This window comes from Podarcis erhardii, assembly GCF_964252035.2.
Source record: "Podarcis erhardii genome assembly, chromosome: 8".
Classification (NCBI taxonomy): domain Eukaryota; kingdom Metazoa; phylum Chordata; class Lepidosauria; order Squamata; family Lacertidae; genus Podarcis; species Podarcis erhardii.
In genome coordinates this window covers 36,026,760-36,047,538 of record NC_138499.1, presented here as the reverse complement: position 1 = coordinate 36,047,538, position 20,779 = coordinate 36,026,760, and the positions used below count along the sequence as shown (strand labels likewise).

The 20,779-nt window shown below is 41.8% G+C and overlaps 1 protein-coding gene and 1 long non-coding RNA gene across 3 annotated transcripts in view; both read right to left on the bottom strand.

Annotated features, from left to right (window-relative positions):
* The window catches only part of CYP7B1 (cytochrome P450 family 7 subfamily B member 1), a 113,816-nt gene that overhangs the window by 62,225 nt on the left and 30,812 nt on the right, over positions 1 to 20,779 (bottom strand). The window lies entirely within an intron of this gene.
* On the bottom strand, positions 3,977 to 6,242 carry LOC309349139. Of its 2 annotated transcripts, none has more exons than XR_014159752.1 (3): positions 5,208 to 6,242; positions 4,385 to 4,500; positions 3,977 to 4,059 (listed from the first exon to the last, which is right to left on the bottom strand). It is a non-coding gene; the product is annotated as an uncharacterized lncRNA (long non-coding RNA). The 2 variants fall into 2 exon arrangements; XR_014159753.1 differs by lacking the exon at positions 5,208 to 6,242 and adding an exon at positions 4,668 to 4,713 and having other exon boundaries at positions 4,385 to 4,429.

The following is a 20,779-nucleotide window of genomic DNA, read 5'->3' as shown; positions in this document are numbered from 1 at the left end:
ATATTACTTACAAAAGCAAAGAACAGCAGCGGGAGATGTGCCTGGCTACAAGGGGTTTAAATAATCAAGCAAAATGTACAATTAGGCAGACAGCTTGGGACTAAGAACATTTGACTTATGAGAAAACATGCCTAGGATTGCATTAGGCACAGTCCTGTATTTCTCCCCGCTTTTCTAAAATACCCCAGTGGCCACAAGTCCCTGTTTACCTGTGATAAAACCTAGGATGATAGACTTTGGGAGGGTTCCTTTGAGATCCTCTAGTCCAACCCCTGATCACTGCAGGAATCCTGGAACCCAGTATCCTTGACAGATGACTGCCTATCTTTGCTGCCTAGCTCCAGCAAAGGAAAGCTCATAATGTTTCAAGGCACTGTGGTCCACTGCAGAACAGTTCTTACCATTTAGCTCTTACTGCTTAGCCAAAGAGGGCAAGGCTATTGGTATTAATGGATGGCAGGCTCCAGTGGGCCTATTTTGCCTCTAAAGGCTTATAAGCTTTACCACAAATGACAGGTTAAAGGTAAAGGGGTAAAGGGACCCCTGACCATTAGGTCCAGTCGTGACCGACTCTGAGGTTGCGGCGCTCATCTCGCTTTATCGGCCGAGGGAGCCGGCATACAGCTTCCGGGTCATGTGGCCAGCATGACTAAGCCGCTTCTGGCGAACCAGATCAGCGCACGGAAATGCCGTTTACCTTCCCGCCGGAGCGGTACCTATTTATCTACTTGCACTTTGATGTGCTTTCGAACTGCTAGGTTGGCAGGTTAAAGGTAAAGGTACCCCAGCCCGTACAGGCCAGTCGTGTCCGACTCTAGGGTTGCGTGCTCATCTCGCTCAGGAGGCCGTGAGCCGGAGCCGTCCAAAGACACTTCCGGGTCACGTGGCCAGCGTGACGAAGCTGCAGCTGGCGAGCCAGCACCAGCGCAGCACACGGAAACGCCGTTTACCTTCCCGCTATAAAGCGGTACCTATTTATCTACTTGCACTTAAGGGTGCTTTCGAACTGCTAGGTGGGCAGGAGCAGGGACCGAGCAACGGGAGCTCACCCTGCCGTGGAGATTCGAACTGCTGACCATGCGATCAGCAAGTCCTAGGCACTGAGGTTTTACCCACAGCGCCACCCGTTGGCAGGTTACTGAACTGCAAAATAGCATCTGCTTTATGGAAGAGAACAAAATACATATCTAACCCTATGAACTGTTGTTTTGAAGCTGGTAAACACTTGTGAAGTCAGGCGATGTATCTATGTCTATATTTTACTGAAACATACCCCAAGTTAAGCCCTTTACATCAGCAGTTGGGATCCCAGGCACTTTCTACTAGGAAAATTGGAACCAGTTGGTGCTGCATAGTTAAAATGGGGATAACAACAAAACTCCGCAGTTCTGTAGCCTCGAATCATATGAAAACACAGCCAAATGTTTCCCGACAATTCCATGACTCAAGTATATCAAGTATTCCTCATGGGCATAATAATGAATTCATACAAAGAATTAATTCTGCAGCACTGAGTTTCTCCCCAAATAATTATCACGCACCTCCTATCATGGAAATTCTGGGGGCAAAAGAGTGTATGGTTGGAGATCATAGGGAAAAGGTGAAACAGGCAAACAGGGGTAAGTATAGACAGGCAATATGCAGTTTTGCAACCAGGCTGAGTTGTGTCTGACATATGCAGCCTCTGCTTGCCCTTTGTCATGTATGCATTTCACCTCAAAAACTGTCAGTGACTTGTCAGAGTCAATCAGAAAATCTGATGTTGTTCTGCAGTGATGTACAAGGTTGGACAGCATGACACCAAATTTCTGGTGGTCTGTGTCAAGAACCATATGAAAACAGATGTCCTCGTTATTCCATTGCTTGGGTACAAAGGAGGACCAGTCTTACCTTTTTGACCCACATTTGGCATCAATAAGAGCCGAGTAGGAGAAAAGCAATACTGTTCACAGGGGTGGGGTGGGCTATCACAGTCTAAACACACCAACATATAACTTTCTGTCTTTTCAGAGTGATCAGAAGAATGCCGTGGCTCCTGAAAGGATTTCTAAACAAAATGATTATTATTTTCAGAAAAAGCAAAATGTAGTCTTTTGTGTTTATAAAAGAGGGGGGAAACTCAGATTATTTCCTTTCATTTGCAAGCACAAAAAAATCCCTCACATTACGCACATTTGACTTGCACAGTTTCAACACTACACCATTGGAAGCAGGCTGGTTGAAATTGCACAAGTTAGGCCCTAAGGAGGGCAGAGAGCTTAAAGGCTTTTTTTTTTTTTTTGCGCCAGGTCTCTTTGGGGTTACCCAGCATATTCTCAAATAATAGGTGTTCATTGGCATTTTATGTAATTATGCACAATTCTGCTGAGGTTGTGTTCTGAGGAAACAAAGGCCTTGTGGATGTGTTTCCTGGGTCCAGGAATTGAGCTGTACAGTGGTACCTCAGGTTAAGTACTTAATTTGTTCTGGAGGTCCGTTCTTAACCTGAAACTGTTCTTAACCTGAAGCACCACTTTAGCTAATGGGGCCTCCTGCTGCCGCTGCACCACTGGAGCACAATTTCTGTTCTCATCCTGAAGCAAAGTTCTTAACCCGAGGTACTATTTCTGGGTTAGCGGAGTCTGTAGCCTGAAGCGTCTGTAACCTGAAGCGTATGTAACCCAAGGTACCACTGTATTTTAATTTGCCCTTTCTAAATAGGGATGCACTCTCCATGGAGGAGCAGGTGCATACTTGGGGTAGGGAGAGAGATCCTTTGCCCAACATCGTCACTGGCAGCCTGACTGGCTAAGAGCACCATTTCCCGGCTATGGCTAGATCTATTTGTGGGCAGGGGTAGCCTGGCTGCAGCAAGCAATGCATTAGAAGCTTCAGCAATGTAAAGCATTACATATGGGGCTACCCTTCAGGTTGGTCTGGAAGTTGCACATATACCACTTCTGACAAACTCATCCTTGTCTCCATGCTTCTTTGGGTTCAAAGAAAAGCACAGGAGAGCCTTCCTCTACTTCTTCAAGGATGGCCAACATGGTGCTTTACATGAGCACCCAGCCCCAGCCAGCATGACAAATGGTCAGGGATGGGAACTATAGTCCATTAGCATCTGGAGAGTACCACATTGACTACCCCTGTTCTATGTCTTTTCCTCCTTGGCTTATAGACAGCTCTCCAAGCAACATGCTTTTCTGTTTCACCTTAATCTCCTACATGTGATTAGGCCCTCACTAACAAGCAGGCTACAGTCACTCCTCACAGACAGTGTTTTTGTGGAATAGTTGATACTGAATGCATTTTAAAAACACTGTCTATATACAGTGGTGCCTCGCAAGACAAAATTAATTCATTCTGCAAGTTGTTTCGTCTTGCGATTTTTTCGTCTTGCGGAGCGCGGATTCCCTGGGTATTAACGGTTGTAAGAAAAAGGAAACAAACTCGCAATACGTTTTCGTCTTCCGAAGCAAGCCCATAGGGAAAATCGTCTTGCGAAGCAACTCAAAAAACGAAAAACCCTTTCGTCTTGCACGTTTTTTGTCTTACGAGGCATTCGTCTTGTGAGGTACCACTGTATCTATCTATCATCATTATCTATCTATCATCTATCTATCTATCTATCTATCTATCTATCTATCATCTAACATCTATATCTATTTATCATGTATCTATCATCTAAATTCTGTTGTATGCCCACAGAAAGAGTCACAAAAAGGAATTGACATTTTGATATTTTTTTTCCCATGAGTTCCTTGTCATCAGTAGGGGCGGGGGGTGGGGGTGGGTTCTCCAAAACAATCAAAGGAGAAAACTTTCCCTGCTTAAACATTTTTCAAGGCTAGTTAAAGGTCTAAACAGTAGAGCTATTTATTCAAATTTAACTTGGAAGACTACTGGTTCAGAGCTAATGAATGTATGGTTTATTAATCAAATGTATGTAGCTGAAAGGAGCCAACCACTGTTCACTTACAATTGAGATTTAACCCCATTTTTAACATATTTTAATGAGCTACAGATTTGAATGTGGGCTTTGTTCATCTGTTGCTTCCACTCAATTGCAGTCTCGCCCTAAGAAGACACAAGACAGATTGATCAGGCTTCCCTTCATTGTGAGACTTAAATGAAGTGAACAGGGCCTTATGTTTCAAAACTAAATGAGACAATTAAAAAAACACCCTATCTGTCTGATGTTCTTACATTTGATTAAGCTACTGGTACTAAATGTTTTTGCTATACTGTAAATAGTCTGTAGAAACACTTTTTTGTTACCACTGCTGCCAATGAATAAGTGTGGCTGGGTAAAATTTGCACAATGAAGTGTTTGCTTCACAATGGAAAAACTTATTTTTTCCAAAGCAGAATTTGATAAAGATAGATGATTTCTCACACATACTTGTTGGAAACTGTCATCAAGTGAGGATCAGTACCTGGAACGCACCTAGGAATTCAGAATTAAGTGACACTTCTGGTTGGTTTGGTTTTGGAAACAAGAGTTGTTAAAGTTTCCTTCTGTAGAAAGTATTAATAGAAATAATGGTTATCCATTAGGAGAGTGATGGCCAACATGGTGCCCTCCATTTTGATCTGTAAGCCACCTTAAGTCCCATTAGGGAAAAAGACAGTATTATTACTAGCAGCAGCAGCAGCAACAACAACATTGTTGCACACCCACTCACCAGTCTCTGAGCAATAAAAACATTTGCGATTCTAGTATTTATTCAGGGTTTGGTTCCTCTGGAATGAAGAGCAATGTAGACAGAGCATAAGATTAGGGGGCTCACTGCATTAACATTCCAGCAGATCTTGCCTCCCTATGTGGTTTTTAGGAAAGTCGCAAACTCGGCTTTAGGTCCAGCACAGAGTAAGACATGCCCCTGTGTCTCCAATTCCCAGTATTAGCTAACACTCTATTACCTCACAAGGTGATGTCACTATCAACTCAGTAAGGGCAACATAAATGGCAGTATTTAACAAAGGAACTGCTTTGAATTATTTCCTCTTATATATTCTACCCTCACCTACACAGGATCACAGGTTTGGAAGGGATCCATGGATATCATCCAGACTGAATCCCAAATCTATAACTATCTTTCTTGACCTCAGTGCCTGAATTATTTTTTGCTCCATCCCCAGTTTACTGGGATACTAATCTTGCCACCTTTTCCCTGTTCATTCTACCTGTACTAAGTATCTGAAAGGTACTCATGAAATAGTACCTTAAATGAGTAGTAATCCAATTAAAGGAGTCTATTGGGACCTCCCTATTTTATACATTTCCAAAATATCTCATGATAACACCCAAACTTTGCTGCTGGGCTACATTTATGAATGGAACACAATATGCAGCCTGGGCTGTCCAGAGACCTAGAGGCAAGTCCCCTGATTGTGATGTGCTTTTGTAATCATTGAATTTTCCCTGGCCCTCTGTGACACCCCAGACAAGCTGAGTTACATTTGTCATAGTAATAGGTCCTATGGGGCAAGTGATGTGCAATCCTGTTTTGTTTTTCCATATCTGAACCATTTTCTTCTAACTGTTGACGGAAGATTCTCTGTTACATGCTTGCTCCCACGCTGGCTATGGGCTATGATGAAACTCTTTCGTCTACATACATGAAATCCTGAGTACCCCCCACCCTCTTTGATAAAGTTAGAAATATCTAAACCAGGGCTTTTTCTGTCTCCTACTTCTACCTCTACACTCTAGAGTACCATTTTATGGCTGAGACTGTACAAGGCTAGACTGCTGGCAGGTTTACAGTTGTTTTAATACAGGTAAGAGAAACTGAGAAGCAGCCAAAAGCTTGATAATCCTACAATCACAATTTAGCTGACCACAAACTGGGCTTGAACAACATAGCCATTGAAGAAGAAAATGCAATCTTGGACTGCAGTAACAGAAGCTTAGTGTCCAGATCGTGCGAAGGAATCATTCCACTGGGTTTGGAAAGAATCAAGAGCCTGGAACTTGGAGTCAGGATCTGAGGGCAATCAGAATCCAAGGGAAAACCAGAACGTAGGATCAGTAATACTAAGCCAGAAGTCAGAATCATATTCAGAGTCAGATGGCAAACCAGAAAGCCGGACGAGTATAACAAGTCAGGAGTCAGGACTGAAGAGCAAGGTCAGAAACACAAGACATGCTAGAAGACATTGATGCTTAAGCAAAGTTCCATTGAGTCAGGAAGGCATCTTCTACACCTTCCTGCCCAGAAGGAGCCAATGACAAGTCTGGGTGGAGTCAGTTTGGAATATATTTTTTTTCTGAGAAGCACACAGGGGAGTGGCAAGCAGTTCCTGGAGTGTTTACTTTTTTATTGACTCTTGTTCGGTTTTAGGAAATAATATATAGATTTATATTAAAATAGAATTGGAATATCCTATTAACCTTCCAGATCTATTTACTTTTGAAAATGTGTGTTGTACAGAGTACAGTATTTTATTTTGGCCTAGGAAGTTGTCAAAAAGTTGAATTTGCTGTATTATATTTTAACAGTTTTGTGTCTTCAAAGTCAATGGCAATGTTACACAGCCGGCTGGTTAGCAAACCAGTTTGGTTCTGAATTCTTGATGAAGTCATTTTATAGCATTGCAGGGAACTGATCCTGTTGCCTAATAGTGTGTTTGGGCTGAGTATATTTTTTATATAATGAAGTTTGAAAGCAAGACTTTGAAAAAGATTGTAATTGCTTACAATCTACTAGAAGTGGACTTAAGAGTCTGTATATTGAAAGGCATCTGAACACATAAGGACATGATGTAATGATTTTTAAATAATGTTTTTGGATTCATTTTCCTCCACTGTCAGGCTCTTTAGTAGCAGACTCAGTGAATATTTCTTTGTAGCTGCACAGTGTTAAACAAATTTCCCTTGACATTCAGTATATGTATGTAACTGAGAATATAGTTCATTTCATTTAGTGTTCAATCATCTCCTTCGAAGGCAATTGGAATATTATTACTTAGCTTTGATCATGCTTTGTAGATTGCACACTTACAGGCATGCTGTGTGTTAAATAAAAGTTTCCATGTAGCGCAGGTTACCAAGTGTGGTTTTTATATTATTATTGCCCTCATAATAAGTTCAAGGTGAGGTTTTCAGGCAGTAAGCTGCAAGTCAGTTTGCATATAAACACTTCAGAAAAGCTATCTTGACGTCTACCGCTTATGCAGTCTTCCATCTATAATGCAAATGACTACACCTGGGTTATGTTTAGCTTCCTCTACTATTTAGAGGGCATCCATCTAATTTGGAAGAATGTTTAAAAATCTGCACAAATACATGTGAAAGCAGCCTCGTTGTTCTTTCCCCAGTCACCCAGATAAAAGAGATGTCGCCAAAATGATAAACATAAAAGGTCCCTGAGTTGTTGTTATAAGGTTTACACTGTCTGCAGTAAGGATTGAATTCTCATTGTGCTCTGAAAGCCTCAAAAAGACATGGGAAGGAACCAAAGTTTGAAGTCAAATAGAAAGCACTTAAGCCAAGACCACATGAATGTATAGCTGGGTAATGGACCTTTCATCTCTTAAATAAAAACAGTTCAATTCAATTGGAACGGAGGTTTTCCCCCCTTTTGAAAAAGTCCATTTTAATGAGTTTCCATTTTATGCGTGGGTTGCTCTTTAATCGATGCTGCTCCATTGAAGTTTTACTCCAATGAAGACACAAGACAGATTGTCCAAGCTTGCGGCTATTGTTGAGAGTTGATGAAGTGTGCGGGCCCTTATGGTTGATAACAGAAGTAGATGGTCAAAGCCAATAAATAAAACTTTAATTCAGATTGTTGGGAGCTTTCCACTGAAAAGCTTTCTATTAGCATGAATCTTTGGTTTTGAAGGACTTGTGAACCCAAAGGCAGCTCATAGCTCTGTCACACAAACTAAGTCGGTCAGACAAGCAGCAATCTGTCCCATCTGATAAACACCGTTTTGTCTTTTAAAAATTCTCGACTTCTCTTCAGGAATCAACATTGTTAATGTCTTGACAGACTATTAACTTCATAATACATGCCTGTTGGACTGTTGATTTTATCAGAAATGTGGTTGTTGTTTTTTATGCTTGCAGAAATAAAATTGTTTTGCCCTTGACAGGATCGTAATGCTGTAAATACAGAAATAAACAATTTAGCCATTGCCAGTTTGTCTAGTATTGGGGGGCAAAATGGTAGTATACCCTCAATGATGGCACTAACAAGTGTAACAAGTTCAGAGACCTCTTAGGAAACTATTTTTGCTGTGATTGCAGAAGGAAATCCTAAAGTTAACCTATTTTTTCAATGACAGATGCAGTTCATTCTGTGGAGGCAGCTAGAGCTAGAGCTGGTCAGTTTTGCTTGTCACTTGGATTGACTAGATCACTGCAGACAGGAGGGAAAATACAAATGCAGTTAAATACACTGCCACATTGATTGAAGAACTTTTCTAATTTAATTGCTCAACGAGTCAGTTTCTCAATTATTTGCTGCATATCAGTGTCTCCCCTTTGAAACAGCAGATAATGTTTTGGTTATGGTTATTTCTGACTCACAATTAGAGTTGCTTTGGGAAACATTCAGCCCCTGAAAGGCACTGTGCATCTGCTTTTGGTACCCTCTGATTGATATGGAAGAATGCCACTGTTGCAGCTCCCAAACCTGGTGACTAAAAGGAGAGGTGGGAGCAAAGAAGAGACAAAAGGAAGCAGTGAGGGCCACCAACTTAGATGGCTTTAAAAGAGAAATTCATGGACGATAAGGATATCAGGAGACACTAGCCATGATGGCTATGCTATCCTCCAAGGTCAGAGGCAGTAATGCCTCTGAATAACAGTTGCTGGAAAACATAGTTGGCAGAGGGGACTTTGCTTGTGCTGCGTCCTGCTTGCAGGTTCCTCACAGGCATCTATCTAGTTGGCCTGTGTGAGAAAAGGATGTTGAACTAGATGGACTACTGGCCTGATCAGGAAGGCTTGTTTTATGTTTTTACGTCATTAAAATTATTTTTACTTCCTTCTGCCTCATGTGAAATAAATAATGTGATTGTGTATAGTAGCGACATTCTAAAACTAAGATCTCTTAGTTGATTTTATATCTTGTTACATTCATGCTGTTGTTGTTATGCTATTTGAGATAGCAAGGAGAGTGTCTAGTTGTAGCAATATGTGAAACAACACATGGCATGTAATAGACATTCTACAAAGGAAGTAGTCCTAGAACCTAAGGACCCTCCAGATGGGCCTCCAGATGTTATTGGATTACAACTCCCATCATTCCTGACCATTATTATTCATGCTGGCTGGGGCTGATGGAGTTTGGAGTCCCAAAACATCTGTGGGGCCATACGCTTCTCATTTTTGCTTCACCACAACTTGTTTCAGGGATGGCGCATCACATTTCACCACTAGAGGTGAAATGGGAAGTGCTACTCACTCCCCAGTTCTATGCTTACTGAGCTATCTCTTGTATGCAAGGGCCGAGTAGATTTGTGGATATAATGTTGCTGTCTCCGATAGAGGGACATGGGTGCTAACCCCAGAAAATGTGCTGTGCTCTTGTTCCAGTACTACTGGGACCCTTCCGTCCTACTTTGTTATCTTCTTTACTAAGATCAATTGCCTACTATTGTTACTCTTATTTAGGCTGAGTAAGAATGCCATGAGGTAAAGCTACTATTGTGTTGGCCAGTTTAGAAGTGGTTGAGAATGTTAGAATCTTCACTTGCATATTGGATACAAAAACAACAAATGTTTTGTAAGTGGAGAGAAATCCTTGGTGGCTGAATTTAAATAACTCCATAGCTGTAGGTCTTTTCCCCCATGAGTCACTTGCCTACCTCTGCTAGACACATCCAAATTCCTGATTAGTAGCTTGGTGGCTACAGGCATTTCCTTCTTGGTATACTGACTAGAGCATTTAAGAGATACAGTTTAATTCTGAGCTATTCCACTTTCCAGACAATCAACACACTAATGCTTATTCTGGGAAGCTTCATTTCATATCAGGTCCTATCTGTTGGCCACCCCCACTTTCCATTTGTACTTTCCATTGTGTATCATAAATTTCTGACAGGACATCCGTTGTACCTTAAAATGTGCTGGGATACTGCGGGTTAAACCACAGAGCCTAGGACTTGCCGATCAGAAGGTCAGCAGTTCGAATCCCCACGATGGGGTGAGCTCCCATTGCTCGGTTCCTGCTCCTGCCAACCTAGCAGTTCAAAAGCACATCAAAGTGCAAGTAGATAAATAGGTACCGCTCCAGCGGGAAGGTAAATGGCGTTTCCGTGCGCTGCTCTGGTACACCAGAAGCGGCTTAGTCATGCTGGCCACATGACCCGGAAGCTGTACGCCAGCTCCCTCGGCCAATAAAGCAAGATGAGCGCCACAACCCCAGAGTCGGTCATGACTGGACCTAATGGACGGGACCATTTTACTCTTCAAGTAACAGTTTTTCTCTTCATATCAAAAATATTCTTAAATGTGATTGCTATTCAGCTTTGTTAAGAGTTAAGTTCTCAGTTCAGAAACACTGAAAATCTTTGCAGATATAACATTGCAAATGTATTTGGTCTATGTAAAATGAACTGCATGTTAGTTAATAACAAATGTGTTTACCTTCTTACGTATGCCACTATCATCAAGGCCCTAGATGTTATTCTACTTTGCCTGGATATGTTTTTCAAAGAGCAGCGCTTCTTCATGAGTCTAAATCATATCCCACTGACTAGGAAGCATTCCAGGAAATCTGAGCGATGCCAGGGTATGAGCAAGAGATGTGTTTATACATCTGGAATGAGTTTATACAGAATATAGTAGACTATTAACATCTATATATGTATTAGGATAATAACACTATATCAGTTTATGTAAGAATGTATGGGAGTATATTACGTGTGTGTGTGTGTGTGCGTGTGCATCTTTGTTCTTTTCCACCCTTACTTTATAATTGTAATTCTTTTTATAAAAATATTAATAAAAACAAGCAAGCAAATGCAAATTAGGCCCTCTCAAAAACATTATTTGCAAGCCCCCTTCAAACAATGGCTTCAACGTCCAATTTATGAAGATGCCAGGATATGTGTTCGTGCATGTGCAACATGCAGCCATGATTTAGGCTGCAAGAGAAGTCTCTCTAGATGAAGCAGGCCTGGGGAAACCTCAGGACCTGGGGCCAAATGTGGACCTCTGGGCCTCTCTATGTAGCCTGTGGGACTCTTCTCAGACCACACCCCCTTTGTAGGTCACACCTCTCACTGGTCATACTCTATGCCCTCCTCAAGAGTTTTTGCATGGCTGGAATGTGTTCTTTAACTGAAATACTGCCAGTGTGGTGTAGTGGTTAAGAGTGGTGGATTCGTAATCTGGTGAACCGGGTTCGCGTCTCCGCTCCTCCAAATGCAGCTGCTGGGTGACCTTGGGCTAGTCACACTTCTTTGAAGTCTCTCAGCCCCACTTACCTCACAGAGTGTTTGTTGTGGGGGAGGAAGGGAAAGGAGAATGTTAGCCACTTTGAGACTCCTTAGGGGAGGGATAAAGCGGGATATCAAATCCAAACTCCTCTTCTTCTCTTGATTGTTTGGATGAAGAATGGAGCTATATGCATGTATCTCTATCTAAAAACCTCTAACTGCTGCAGGGCTAACTTTTGTCACATCTCTTGCTGTACCTGCTGGTATACAACCCTCAGAAGGTTGAGCAGCAAGAGATATAGCCCCTGGGGTAAAAAAAGTCCCTCACCCCTGAGTGTGAGAAAGGGCATGGTTCTTGACTTGCATCCGAAGCCATGCATGCATAAGTACTGCTTCACCTGACTTTCTGAAGCTGCTGATACTTCTTCCAGGCAGTGACTGCAGACAGATGGGACAGTGTGGTTACTAGAGTAATATACAGATAAAGGGATAGAGGACTGGCACTCTCTCCAACTTGGCTGGTTCTGGGCTGTTCTCTCTGCACCAGACTGTTAGCTTCATTTGCTTTTCTAAAGCCAAAACTGGAGATCTCCTAGAAATATGGTGGCTGGTTTCACTAGACTTCTGGTGCGTATTTTCCTACCATAATTTCAATTTAATTTCAATTTACAATTCAATTTCAGTGCATTCAATTCATGCACCACTGCCAGAAAGAATCCCAAAGCAAATTACAGAAACTACAACTTACAAGATATAATGTACAATAAAATGCATTTAAACCAAACAAGAATACTGTAAGTGTTCATCCACTTTTGGTTAAAGTTGTAACCAGATATTTTTCTTACTTTTAAGTACAGAGCCATTATTCTCCAAGTTTCCTTTTTCTTAAGGGATATTAGCACTTCCAGAATGCACTCTTTAGACTGGGGGCGGGGGCAAGTCGGATGGGGGGAGGGGTTGCTGAAGGGAATTTTTGACAGAGGACAAGAAAATTCCCTAGGTAATGCACTAATGATGTTAAAATTGGCAGGAAAGGTGGGGGACATTCACAGGGGCGTAGCAAGGTCTGGTGGTACCCAGTGCAGAAAATTTATTGTCACACCCCCCCACACACACATTGAATTATTATTATTTTTGCCAGCAAAAATGGTGTGACTTTATTTCAAATTTTGGGGGAAGCCAGAGTTATTGAGCTTTTTTTTTTTTGCGATGAGGAAGTCTGCCTGCTGCCCTATATCTGAGGGGGAGCTGGCGGGTGGACCGAAAGCCACAATGTCTCTCACAGACATTGAGTGCTGCACAGCAGTTTGTCACACACACCCTTGGAGGTGACACCCAGGGCAGACCACACCCACCTTGCTCCGCCCCTGGATACAAGGGGTGGGAGAATGGAACATCTCAGCTAGGAATGCTCCAATTATTTGATTGATTGGCTGTACTTATATCCCAGCTTTTTCTCTAGGTCCAAGTCAGAGTTTGAATCCCTGGCATCTCGAGGTAGCAGTGGGAATACCCCCCATGTGAAACCTTGAAGTGCCATTGGGGGCAAGTGTAGACTAAAGGTAAAGGTAAAGGGACCCCTGACCATTAGGTCCAGTCATGGACGACTCTGGGGTTGTGGCGCTCATCTCACTTTACTGGCCAAGGGAGCCAGCGTACAGCTTCTGGGTCATGTGGCCAGCATGACTAAGCCACCTCTGGCGAACCAGAGAAGTGCATGGAAATGCCGTTTACCTTCCCGCCGGAGTGGTACCTATTTATCTACTTGCACTTTGACGTGCTTTCGAACTGCTAGGTGGGCAGGAGCAGGGACCGAGCAACGGGAGCTCACCCCATCACAGGGATTTGAACCACCGACCTTCTGATCGGCAAGTCCTAGGCTCTGTGGTTTAACCCACAGCGCCACCCGCGTCCTAAGTGTAGACTATGATGAGCTTAATGTACCAATGGGCTGACTGGATACAAGGCAGTTTTATATGTTCCTATATCTCATATGAAGAACTAAAATATTATCAGTGACATTATCAAGTATCTCATCAGCTGGGAGTCCCACTGGTAACAGACGATGCTGGTGGGAAAACGAAGTACAACCAATGGCAACAGATAAAAGCATAACCCAAACAAATCTGCAAATCATGACACTCTCCCTACAGAAACTGATATAAACAGACTAGACAAGGCAGAAAGCATTAGCAAAGCTATTTTAATGCCATGTTAGTCAGTGCAGATGGTCATCATTTTAGTACATCCCACCTTCCTTATTTAGTGTTACCAACACAAAGTTGTTAGTACTTTAATTTTTTACTGCTGCACTTTTATTGTTTAGCTTTCAGTTCTTTATTGCTGGCAAGATACAGCCGATCTAGGCCATGTGATGCACACTTCCTGATGGTCACTTGAACATACCATCTATTATCTGCATTCTGAGATGCTACCATTGAAATAATAATTTGCCATGTGCTTTTCCCTAACTTAGCAGATCTGGGTACAGTGTGGCGAACAGTCTGCTACAATTTGGTTACTAAAAGATTATTGGTTAATTTAACCTCATGCATACCACAGTGTAAATTGCCGGGATACATTACCTAACTACAACTGGAGTCAGGTTTGTTGCACTCATTTCTGCCTTTGGATTTTCATTCAACAACAAATAAAGTCTGGTAGTGGAAATCTGTGAGAAAACAACTAAGTTACAACTTGGGGTCAGAATTGCATGATTATTTTGATTTTTGGTTTGGAAGACGACTGGTAACTTAATCTATTCCAATGAAATTTGTTGATTTTTATGGTATAGTTATAGTTACCAAGTCACTACTGCCATTTTAATTGGAGCTTAAAATATGAAATATTCAGAACTAAATAAAAACAAGATGTCCTCATGTATAGTAATTGCCTGATCATACAAATACTTATTAAATATAAACACATATGCTTTTGTAGATTTGTTAGAAAGATTTGTTAATTGCTTAATGAAAGATGTCTTTCAGCCACTAATGTCTTCATTTAGTTCGACAGATTAAATTTTATATGAGGAGATATTAGTATGCAAGCAATGAAGTGACAAGGCCAACTGAAAAAGCTTAGATGTTAATGGATGAAGTGCAGCTATATTCTAAACTAAAATCTATAACCTTCAATGAATAAGCTGAAGATGATCTTTCATGGATTTTTATTTATTTATAAAAGCCATATTTAATAGAGCAACGAACATGACAATATGTTTTGATTCGGTCACTGTTTCTATCATAAATAAATTATGAAATCTTTAAATTGTGCATGAAACTGGAGTGAATGATTCTTAATGAGCAATAAAAAAATGTCATTTTCCGATGCTGCAAAAAAACCAAAAGAAACCCACCACCCTCCACTTCGCTGACATTTAGAAGTCCAAGCAAATATATTTAGTAATTATCCTGCTTATAGCAATTCCAGTTTGCATTTAGCAAAACCAATCCGCTTTAATTGATTAATAAGTGCTAATGTCAACAATTTTTGCAAAGGGAAACTGCTGGCAATGCCAGCAGACCTGCATCTTCAGATTTTTTGCTTCGAGCTAGAGCTTAGTCTGGCACGATCTTTTCTCTCCCCCCCTTCCCCCCCCCCCGTAGGGTGCATGAGCCCTCTAGCTTCCAAGTGTGTTTCCTACTGTGGTTACATCTTGGCCAGGATACAGATGCTCTGAACAAGACTTTGCATCGACAATGGGGTCATCCCACCACCTTCTTTTCAGTTCGGTATGATCGGTACAAACAATAGTTTGATTTTGATTGCTCCATAGCACGCTTGGGTAGAGCCTCTGAATGCAAGAGAATTGCTCCGAAACAATGGTCTGGTTCATCATCCAAAGCGTCCCTTTTCAGACAGCTGCCTCTGCCACACTCACCCTGACAAACGTCCAGAAAAACAGATGGTTTCAGCATTCATGGGCAGTTTAGTGAAAACCCCAGAGTCAACTATTCAAGACATTGTATCACAAAGCTGAGAAAAAGAGCATTTTTGATGCAAAAAATAAAAAATGCATGTTAAAATTCTGCTCATACACAGTGACATCACAGAGTGGGGGTTTTTTTTTAGTTTTGGTTTTTTTAAAAAGGTCATGTTGTAACAAAACCCTTTATACACTGAATAAAGAATTTTGTTATAACGCAACCTGTTGTTTTTTTTAAAAAAGAAGCCACTGTATGCTAACAGAATTTTTAAATGCATTTTTAGCATCAACCAATAACCCTTTTTAGCATCTTAATGATAACACCTTGAGTAGCTGAGGTAGTGTTGTGAGCACACTGCACACAAAGATGTCCTGCCTAAAACATACAACCACAATGTTCAACTGCAAAATAGTGACGCTGACAAGGAAAAATTTGTCTTGGCTTCAACTGCCCTGCTTGTGTGTTGCCTATTAAAAGGAAGCTGGGTCTACTTATCATCTTTTATAGATTTGCATTTAACTGACTCGACTGTTACACAAGTTGGCTAAACAGAAACATGTCCTCCAAGCAAGATTCTTCCCACTGCTGCTCTACAGAATTCTTTCTACTGTGATGGGGGCTGCCCGTCCAGTATCTACTGAGAGGGGATGTGAATTCAGAGGACGCCCACCTTTGTCAGTCCAATGTCCTCTCTTTTCCCAGTTCATTCAACAGCAAAGGAATAGTTCCACTTCACTAGCAAGGGATGAAGTAGCTGGCACCCAAACAAACACCCGCCAACAAGAGAACCAACAAGCAAGAAGGCACTACAAACATTGGTCCCATATCCCATCAGCTCTTGAAACATGGGTATTGCTAGACCAGAGTTATTTCCACACTGCCCTCTGCTGCCAGGAGAAAACAGGATCTGTCAGGATGAGAAAGACTGCATGCAGCTGCCCAGTTTAGAAGTAGTTTGGGGGTAGCAAGAGGAAAGTTGTTTGGATCCCCGGCTACTTTCCGCACCTCAGACTTCTTTCTCCAATATTCTTGCATACACAGCAGCCAGACAGAATGAGACAGAGAGACAGACATTGTTCTCATTTAGGGGGATCTGAAATGGTGCTCCTTAAAATACCAACAGGGAAGGTCTTTCACCCATACCAGCTCCTACTCCCAGTCTGGATGGGTGGCCGGGGGGTTCAGCACAGACTGCGCACATCAGTGGAAAATATACTTGCCTTTTATTGCAAAATTTCTTACACTTTCTGATATGCATTATCCTATTAAGGCTAAAAAAAGCACATAAAACAGAATCATATTAAAAGGAATTCTTTCCTAACCAATTTAGTTCTACTGAAATCAGGGAGCCTTCCTTCCAAGGACCTTACTTCCTAATAATGCTTATCTTTTAGTGTGTGGGGTTATATCTTTTAAAAATATTTTTTACTTACGTATTTTAGATTGTTTTATACTTGGCTTTAAATGTGCATTTTTGTAGTTTTAGTTTCTTTTGGGGGGAGGGGGGAGTGACTAACAAGTACAACTAATAAGGCACATACAAAGTTAAAGTACACTTATGAGGAAGTAGCTTCAATGAAATCAGATGAGCCACTTCCTTTTAAGCGTGCTCAATTCTTAGAAAATTTATTGGGAAGTAAAATACTTGGAGGAAAATATTCATTGATTTCAGCCAGCTTGTGTTTAGGGAAAGAAAACCCTGCCATTTAATTTTTTTAAAAAAGAATATAACAAGACATGCCATTTACCTTCATTGCAAATGTGCATTCCATGCCTAATGCCTCTTAACTTTTCTTAAGGAAATAATACATCATGCTTTAATTGAACCCACAAAGTTCTGCAGGACAGATACTGCAGGAGTAAAAGGTGTGGGGTGTTCACATTCAGCAAGCGTACAATTTGTGTGCACAACAGGTGAGCTGTAGAAATCAGTATGTGTGAGGGTTGCCATATTTCAAAATCCAGACAGAAAAGTTTTTGAGCTACTCCTGTTGGAAAATCAGCAAAAATGACACTGCCATCATGGGCTTCCATATGTCTGGATTTTCCCAGACATTTAGCCGATTTCTGCCTGGACACTGCTTGCGGCTGCAGTATTCCGGAAATATCTGGGAAATTCCGGATGTATGGCAACCCTAATATCTGTGCCCTTTTTCACATAAACCCTTGTACATGCATAGACACAACTATGTTCATTGTAACATCTGAACAAGCCTATGTCATCATCTTTCCAGGGATTGGGGGAAGCTCTCGTTCATAAGCAGCCATATGTTCCCTTTTCTGAAAAAGAGGGCTTCAAGGCTTGCTGGTAAGAACTGGAGTGATGTCATGCAGCCAGCAGTTTTCTTCATCCTCATTCTGCAACTCCTGACAATCTTGAATCCCTTTCTTCATTTCCCTAAAAAGACTGATAGTTGATAGTTCTTCTGTTCGTTTCTGATGATTCTGTGCTTCTCCAGACATGGAACATCCAGACCCACTAAGTCTATCAGCTTCCCACCCTCTGTCTCTCACCCCTTCAGCTCTTTTGACCTCTTTCTTTTTCTTGTACAGAGAAGTCTTGCGCATCCTCCTCTGGGGCCAAGATTTTCCACCTTTGTTACCTGCTCCCATAGGACTGCCTTCTCCACCTCTGGTTCCAGATTCTCTCGGGGGACACTGCCACCTCCTGTTGCTGTCAAGTCAAAGCAACAGCAGTCGCAGCCAAGACAGGTGACTCCACCCCTAACAAGGGAGTAGAGATGAGCAACAGCTAAGGCCAAGTTGCCCCTCACAGAACAGCCACGTAAATCCCCTTTTCAGGTCAAAAAAGAATGTATGATCAAAGGACATTCTGCTTTACTTAATAAGTGTGTGTGCCTGTGTGGGTGATTTTGAACTGCGACTGCAGCATGAGGGAAGGTTTTACCCTTCTCTCCTCAGCTGTGATTTCTGACCCCAAAAAGGGCATATCTGCATTGCAATTAGCAATGGGGCAGGGAGCTCCCATTGGTGCCAATTGGAGCCTCCCCACCCCCCACCACTTATTTCAGCACAGGGAGGTATTTTTCCTTTGCAGAAACTGCAGCTTGGAAGATAAGGTTAAATATTCCCTTGTTCTGCAGTCCCAATTAGAAATCATCCCTTCCCAGAGAAGAGTCTGAAGCCTTGACTACCAATCTCATGCCTTTTCAGTACCCCCAAACCCTGTCCTTTCAATATCTCATCCATGTGACCCTCTAGCACCCAAACCTTCTATGCCATAGGGGGCTAATCCTGCGCAGAGTTATTCACTGAATATTCACAGAGAAGCTGCCATATTAGCACTGGTAATAATCTGTGTCAAATTTCCATTCCTTGTAAAATTTGATGTGCTTGTATGTTACCCTATTTCTGAAAAGTATTGCTTTTCCTTAACTATTGAAAATTAACAGGTAAATTTTGCCATCTAAAAATCCAGCTTCTTTATAAAAAAGTTTTCCTAGTAATTGGTAATATCCATTATAGAACCTTGGAAGACATAGACATATGAATAATTAATTTCATAAAAGTTGTGATTCCTTATTTTTATTTATTGATTGATTCATTAGATTTGTATACCTCCCTTTATCCGTAGATCTCAGGGCAGTTCACAACATAAACATGCAAGATAAAAACTCAAAATACATAGTAAGAACAAGGAAAAAACCACCACCACAAACCAATAAACCCCCTTACCCCACCCCTGCCACAAACACATTCATAAGTATTTTTTTTTTATTTAATTACTGAGTACTGCTTACCAGCAGAAATAACAAAAAACTTTTCTTTAGAAAAACAAGGTTCTTTAGATCTGTTGGCATGGTAAGACAAGAGTCCTTAAAAAAGCAGTCTCCTTTTGATTTCTCATGTATTTGGAGGAAGAGAGAAAGTAGGGGAATTAAGAAGAATACTCCTTTAAACCTCCACCATTCCCCCCTGTTGAGTTAATCACATGTGACAATGATTTGAGCCTGTATTCAGAACCTGTTAAGTATTCTGTCCAGCTGAAATACAAACACTGTTTCAATTACTACAGGAGGCAGGTACGTATTAAAAAGACAGTGACTTCCTTCAGTTCAAAATAGACTCGTGAATTTACATGCGTCTATGCAAGCGTGGATGTATAGGCAGGCTGGTGATCAAGTGGTCATAAACAGTTTCTCCTATTCTGCCTAAGATTTAAACAAACAATCATGACTTTCCAGAATACAACTCCAACCCATTAATGATATAGGAGTTCAGAGCAGGAAGAATGATGGCACGTTACAAAATTCAGCAGAGAGATAATAATTTTCACGCTACTCGATAGCTGCAGTTCAGGGTGGGTTTTTCTTTTATGCTGTGGGTTTTACAATGTAAACACAGAAATTAAATTCCCATAGTCATAACTCATATCCTCCAATTGCTCCAAAATGGACATTAAGCTCCTCAAAGGGATTGACAATGTCCTTTTAAATTATAGCTGCTGATTTAGAAGACTGTAATATGACAAAATAGACCTCAAGTCCTCAAGCCTGGTGGAGACAGGGCAATTCCAAGGAGGAGGATTTCTGTATGATCTGCCCTCTGCCGTTCATTCAAGAAACAGCTGCCACTGCTCTGCTCACCATTTATTTGGTGCTAAGAATGCTAGGGACGCGGGTGGCGCTGTGGGTTAAACCACAGAGCCTAGGACTTGCCGATCAGAAGGTCAGCGGTTCGAATCCCCACAACGGGGTGAGCTCCCATTGCTCGGTCCCTGCTCCTGCCAACCTAGCAGTTCGAAAGCACATCAAAGTGCAAGTAAATAAATAGGTACCGCTCTGGCGGGAAGGTAAACGGCATTTCCGTGCGCTGCTCTGGTTCGCCAGAAGTGGCTTAATCATGCTGGCCACATGACCCGGAAGCTGTACGCTGGCTCCCTTGGCCAGTAAAGCGAGATGAGCGCCGCAACCCCAGAGTCGGTCATGACTGGACCTAATGGTCAGGGGTCCCTTTACCTTTACCTTTAAGAATGCGCTAGGTACATTGTAAAGGACAAAGAAGTGGCGTGGTCATTCATAGGAACAGCAGATTGCCTTAGGTCAGGGATAGTTAGTTTATGGCTCTCCAGAAGCCGAACTACAGTTCCCAACATCCTTCAACATTGGCCATGGTGGCTGGGATTAATGGGAATGGGAGTACAACAACATCTGGAGGGCCATATCCCTGCAGTGGGTGAACAAAGAAGGAATGGGAAGAGAGGTTAGCTACTGACAACAAAGAACAAGGGATATCTTGGGAAGGTGAGGTGCACTGGCTGCCAATTAGTTTCCAGGCCAATTCAAGGTGCTAGTTTTGACCTATACTGACTTAAGTAGCTCAGAACCACAATACCTTGACTGCCTCTCCCCATATGAACCAACCCAGACCCTGCTATCATCTTCTGAGGCCCTTCTTTGTGTGCCTCCTTCCCAAGAGGTCTGGAGTGTGGCTCGCCTAGTGGCTTCATT